The 6,822-nt window shown below is 36.4% G+C and overlaps 1 pseudogene; it reads right to left on the reverse strand.

The window, feature by feature from the left end:
* Positions 1 to 6,816, reverse strand: part of LOC103213276 — a 10,840-nt pseudogene extending 4,024 nt beyond the window's left edge.
* Positions 6,817 to 6,822: the final 6 nt, after the last annotated feature.

Below are 6,822 nucleotides of genomic sequence, written 5' to 3' on the forward strand. Positions count from 1 at the left end.
CATGCAGTCAGGATAGCTGACAGTCCACAGCTCTGTTTGTCTCCTTATTCACTGCTTTCATTCAGGTTCTTCTATTAGTTGATGTTTAACCCACATTTGTATCTTTTCTTTCAAAGCTCAGGGCTCCAGGATTGTCTTCTGTATCTATCTCAATTGGTTTCTCTTTTCTATGTTGAAGACGGTTTGTGTAGTTTTTCTGCCTATTCTGCCATCTTACAGAAGTCGCCACAAGCATATGGGAAGAACAAGTGGAAAAAGTGTTTTTCCTTTGCTAGGTGAAGGGATCTTCAGAATTTTCAAGGATGAGTGTGTAGCAGAGAATTACCAAAGCCAAAGTTACCATGAGTGTGAATATTGCTGAAACAAACAGACAAGAAAAAATGTCACAAACTCTAGGAACTTTGTGTCTGCACAAGCATTCAGTAACATTGGAGAAGAGACACAGTGATCAATAATGTTGGACTCACAGTAATCCAGTGGGAGGCCCATGATCTCTAGGGGGAAATATAAAGAGAAAACCAGACAGCCAGGAACCAATTACTAGCCTATTGGAGGCTTTGTTACTCATGGTAGCTGTGTAATATAGAGGTTTGCAGATGGCCACTTAGTCATTATAAAAAACTCTGTGGCAACCAGAAGGATTTAAAAAAAAAAAAAAATTAATAAATACTTATGCCATGAAAGCATTATAGGAAATGGTCATGTCCCCTGTAGCAATGCTGATCCGAAATCTAGGAATACAGACTGTTGTGAATGAAATTTCTAAGAAAGAAAAATTCCTGAGGAAGAAATACATGGATGTCTTCAAACAAACATTTGACAGTATCAACATGATGATGGTTACATGTCTCCATGTACACTCAATAAGTATGTAAAGAACATAAAGAAGAATATCACAACATGTAACATGGGGTCTTCTGTAAATCCCAGAGGAATGAGTTCTCTGATGTCTCGTTTGTCAATGCTAATCTCTTTTAAAAATAAGAGTGGATATCAACATATAACAACTAGTAAGCAACAAAGAAAGTTTCCTTCCATATATAAACCTTTCCATGACTTTTTACAATAATGAACGAATACAGTATCTGTCCTTCTGTGATTGATTTATTTCACTCAGCATCGTCAGTTCATCCATGTTATGTGGTATTTTTTAGATTCTCCATTATTCTTTAATGTTGACTAATATTCCATTGTGTGTATGTACCTTAGATTGGTTATCTATTCTTCTGTTGATGTGCACATAGGTTGTTTCCATCTGTTGGCTATTGTAAATAGTGTTGCAATGAACATGGGTGTGCATATACCTGTACTTGTCCTGGCTTGCACTTTTTTAGGATATATACCTAGTAATGGGATTGCTGGATCAAATGATATTTCTAATTCCAACTTTTTAAGGAATCGTCATACTGATTTCCTTAGTGGTGAATCATTTTACAGTCCCCAGCAGTGTACAAGAGTCCCATACACATCCTCACCAGCATTTGTTATTTTCTGTCTTGTTGAACTTTGCTATTAGTGCTGGGGCAAGATGGTATCTCATTGTTGTTTTGATTTGCATCTCTCTGGTGCTGTAGTGCCTAAGGCACTTGACTGCTGACCAGAAGGCTAGTGGTTCAAACCCCCCAGCCACTCCTCAAAAGAAAGACTGGGCAATCTACTTTCGTAAAGATTTACTGCCTGGGAAACTCAAAGGGGATTTCTATGAGTTGGAATCAAGTCAATGGCAGTGTTTGTTTTTTGTTTTAATGGCTAATGATCTTGAACATTTCTTCATGTGTTTGTTGGCCACCTGAATGTCCTCTTCAGTGAATTGTCTATTCATGTCTTCTGCCCGTTTTTTAATTGGATTGCTTGTCTTTCTGTTGTTGAGGTGTTGGAGATTTGTACAAACTTTAGAGATAAGTCCCTTGTCAGATATGTCATTGCCAATTTTTTTTTCTTCCCCATCTGTAGATTCTCCTTTTACTCTTTTAGAGAAGTTTTTGCAAACACATAAAAATTTAATTTTTAGAAAGCCACATTCATCTAGTTTATCTTCCACTGTTTGTGCATTTTGAGTGATGCTTGATAGTCTGTTTATGTCATATATTAGGCAGCCTAAATTTGCCCCTATTTTTTCCTTGAGGAAATGTATAGTTTTAGGTTTCACATTTAAGTCCTTGATCTATCTGGAGTTTGTTTTTGTATATGGTGTGAGGTACAGATCTTGTTTCATTTTTCTGTAAATGGATATCAAGTTTTGCCAGCACTATTTGTTAAACAGACCATCACTTCACCATAATGGATTTCAGCCTTTGTCAAAGACAGCTGACCAAAGGCTGATGAATGTACTTCTGGGTTCTCAGTTCTATTCCAATAGTTTATGTGTCTGTTGTTGTACAAATATCAGGCTGTTTTGATTATTGTTCTAATTAACTAGTGCCACTCTGATAAGAATATTCCACAAATGGAATGGCCTTACAGGAGTTTATTCTTACAATTTGAAGGCTTTAAGTCCAAATTCAAAGTGTCAAGCTCTAGGGGCTGGGTGAAAGCCCTTCAGCCATGGGCTTCAGCCCTGCCTCCAGATCCTGGCCCACTGAAGCTAGAGGCTTTTCTTCACTCACACAGCTGCTGGCTGCTGAGGCTGACAAGCCAACGATTGACAAGTAAAATGGCACAGTCTTGATGTTACCAAACCACATGGCAGGCCATTAATTTAAGTCAATTTTAAGTCAGCAAAGCATGGCAGGCTGCTGAACAATGGCACGGCTACGTGCAGGGTCCAACCGTGCCATAAGCTAGAGACCATTCCAAAAGCTGCTGCTTGTATATGGGAAGCAGACCACCAACCCAAAGGCAGGTACTCAGCTGCTCACAGTAGATTCCACCATGGAGTTGATTACCAGTCTCATCATGGGGAATACTACATCCAACTGCCCAGCCACTCAATCAGGCCTAGCCAATTTGACACGAAACATAACCACAACTATTATCAGTGTATAGTAGGTTTTGAGATCCAGGAGTGTGAGACATCCTACTTTGTTCTTCTTGCTCAGTAGTGCTTTGCTTATCTGAGGTCTTTTTCCTTTCCATATCAATTTGGTAATTGGTTTTGCCATATCCTTAAAGAGCATTGATAGGATCTAGATTGGGATTACATTGAATGTATAGATTGGTTGGGATAGTATTGACATTTTCAAAATTGCTGTCTTCCTATCCATGAGCATGATATGTTCTTCCATTTATGTAGATCTCTTATGTTATCTTGAAGTGTCTTTTGTGTCCCTGGCAAGATTTATTCCCAAGTATTTTATTTTTTTTGGTAGTTATTATAAATGTTATTGATTTCCTTATTTCCCTTTCAGTAATCTCTTTGCTAGTGTAGAGGAATCAAACTGATTTTTGGATGTTGATCTTGTATCCTTCTACTATGCTAAATCTCTCAACTAGCACCAATAGACTTTTTACTGAGTCTCTTGGGCTTTCTATGTATAGGATCATATAATCAGTTAGAGGGATAGTTTTCCTTCTTCCTTACCAATTTGATCTCATTTGATACCCCTATCTTGCCTTATTGCCCTGGCTAGGACATCCAATACAATGTTGAGTAAAAGTGGTGATAGATAGCATCCTTGTCTGGTTCTCGTCCACAAGAGAAATGCTTTCAGTTTCTCTTCATTGAGAATTGTGTTGACTGTTGGTTTTGCATACATGCCCTTTATTATGGTGAAGAATTTCTCTTCTATTCCTATTTTTCTGAGAGTTTTTATTAACAATGGGTGTTGTATTTTATCAAATGTCTTGTCTGCATCAATTGATATGATCATGTGTTTCTTATCTTTGTTTTATTTATGTGACAGATGATATTGATTGTTTTTCTAATGTTGAGCCATCCTTGCATATACGGTATGAACCCCACTTAGTCATACTATCCCTAACTTTGTCCCTACACTTTCTTCCATGAACTTTATTGTTTTAAGTTTAATATTTAGGTCTTTGATCAATTTTGAATTAGTTTTTGTATATAGTGTGAGTATGTATCTTGTTTCATTTTTCTGCAAGTGGACATCTAGCATTGCCAGCACCATTTACCGAAGAGACTATCTAGTCCCCATTTAATGCACTTAGACCCTTTGTCAAAAATCAACTATCCATATGATGGGTTTATTTTGAGATTCTGTCATTGTACCAGTAATAGGCTCTTTTGACTACCATAGCTGTATTGTTGTTGTTGTTACATGCCATCGAGTCGAACCTGACTCATAGCAACCCCTCCTTGGGTTTCTGAGGCAGTATCACTACTGAAGTAGATTGCCCCATCTTCCTTCTGAGGAATGGCTGGTGGGTTTGAACCGCCAGCCTTCTGGTTAGCAGTCAAGTGCCTTCAGTACTATGCTACCAGAACTCATAGTAGTCTGAAATTGGGAACTGTGAGGCTACCTACTTTATTCTTTAAAATAAATGAATAAATAAATTCTCTAGCTATATGGGACTTCCTTATTTACCATCTACACTTGGAGATTAGTTTTTTCTGTTTTGCTAAAGAATATTGTTGGAATTGGTTTGTGATTGCATTATATTTATGGATCACTTTAAGTAGTATTGACATTTTCATGAGGTTGAATATTCCTATCCATGAGCATGATATGTTTTTCCATTTATGAAGCTCTCTTTTGGTTTCTTGTGGGAGTATTTTTTTTAAGTTTTTTAGTATAAGTATTTTAAAACCTAGTTAGATTCATTCCTAAGTATTTTATCATTTTGGGGCTGTTGTAAATGGTTTTTCTGATTTCCTTTTCAGAGTTCTTTTTGTTAATGTAGAGGAATCCAAGTGATTTTTGTGTGTTGATCTTGTACCCTTATTCTGTGCTGAATCTTTCTACTACTTTAAGTTTCTTGTGGTACCTCTGGGATTTTCTGTGTTTAGGATCATGTCATCTGCAAATAGGGATAGTTTTACTTCTTCCTTACCAATTTTGATGCTCTTTATTTTTCTTTCTTGCATTATTGTATTAGCTAGGACTTCCAGTACAATCTTGAATAAGACTTTTGATAAGGTGCTTCCTTATTTCATTTCCATTCTCAAGGGGAATTCTTTCAATATCTCTCCACTGGGAATAATGTTGGCTGTTGATTTTGTACATATGCCCCTAACTATGTTGAGGAATTTATCTTCTATTATTATTTTGCTATCTTTTTTTTTTTTAAATCAAGAAACCATGTTGCATTTTATCAAGTGTCTCTCTTGCATTAATTGACTCTTTCCTGAATTGATTGATTATTTTCATCTATTTTATTTATGCTGTGAATTATATTACCTGATTTTCTAATGTTGAACCATGCTTGCATGCCTTGTTTGAACCTCATTTCATCATGATATATTTTGGTTTTTGATATGCTATTGAATTCTCCTAGCTAGAATTTTGTTGCGAATTTTTGAATCTTTATTCATGAGGTACACTGGCCTATAATTTTCTGTTTCTAGAGTTATTTTTTCCTTCCTTTATAGTATTAGAGTCATATTGACTTCCTAGATTTAACTAGGGAATATTCTTTTTCTATGTTCTGGAATAGGTGAATAGTTTTAATGGAATTCACTTCAAATTTTATCTGAATGTTTGACAGAATTCTCTAGTGAAGCTGTCTGTCTGGGACTTTTTTTCTTAGGAGGATCCCCCCCCCCTTTTTTTTTTTTCTAACAACTACTTCAATTTCTTCTGTTGTTATGGGTCTGTTAATATTTTCTACTTCAATTTGTAAGTTTAGCTAGGTAGTGTGTTTCCAGAAATTTGTCTATTTCTTCTAGATTTTGAAATTTGTTGGAGTACAATTTTGCATAATACTCTTTTTATTTCAGTAGATTCTGTTGTAATGTCACCATTTCATTTCTTATTTTGGTTATTTGCATCTTCTCATTCTTTATTGTTGTCAGTGTGGCCAGTCATATTTTGAGTGCCTTCCAACCTGAGGGCTCATCTTCGAGCACTATATCATCAGACAGTGTTTCACTGCCATTTATAAGATTTTCACTGACCCACTCTTTGAGAAGTATGTGGCCCCTTCTTTCTTTCTAGTCTATCTCAGTCTGGAAGCTCTGCTGAAACCTGTGCACCAGGGGTGACCCTGCTGGTATTTGAAATACTGGCGGTATAGCCTCCAGCCTCATAAGCAACATTCAAGCTGCCACAGTAGGACAAACTGACAGACAAGTGAGTGGTGTAGGAGAGAATTGCCATGGCCAGAGTCACCATGAGTGTGAGTACTGTTGGAGCAACAAACGAAAAGAGAAGAAAAGAAATAGAAACTTTGTGTGTGTGCAAGCAATCAGCAACATTTGTAGAGTCCCAGGTAGAGGAGTCAATAATTTTGTAGTCACAGATATCCAGCTGGTGGCCTATAATCACTGGAGGAAAGTAGCCAACTAGAAACTGATTACAAACTTTGTTATTCATAATAGCTGTGTAATAGAGGTTTGCAGATAGCCACCTAGTTATTATAGGACATAACTGCTCGAAGAAAAAACTCTATTGAATTAAGAAGGATTAAAAATATAAAATAATAATAATAAAAATTACTTGTGCCATGCAAGAATTGTAGGAAAAGAAAAGTTCGAGTCTCTTGGAGAAATGCTGATCAGAAATCTAGGAATATTGACTGTTGTGAATAAAATTTCTAAGAAAGAGAAATTCCTGGGGAAGAATTTATGGAAATACATGGTTGTCTTCAAAGAAACATTTGACAGTGTCAATATTATGATGGTCATGTTTCCACTTACACTCAATAAGTGTGTGAACAGTGTAAAAAAGAATATCAAGACTTATAACTCTGGGTCATCTGTAA

The sequence above is a fragment of the Orycteropus afer genome, unplaced genomic scaffold (genome assembly GCF_000298275.1).
Source record: "Orycteropus afer afer isolate SDZICR_OR568_19922 unplaced genomic scaffold, OryAfe1.0 scaffold01497, whole genome shotgun sequence".
Taxonomy (NCBI): domain Eukaryota; kingdom Metazoa; phylum Chordata; class Mammalia; order Tubulidentata; family Orycteropodidae; genus Orycteropus; species Orycteropus afer.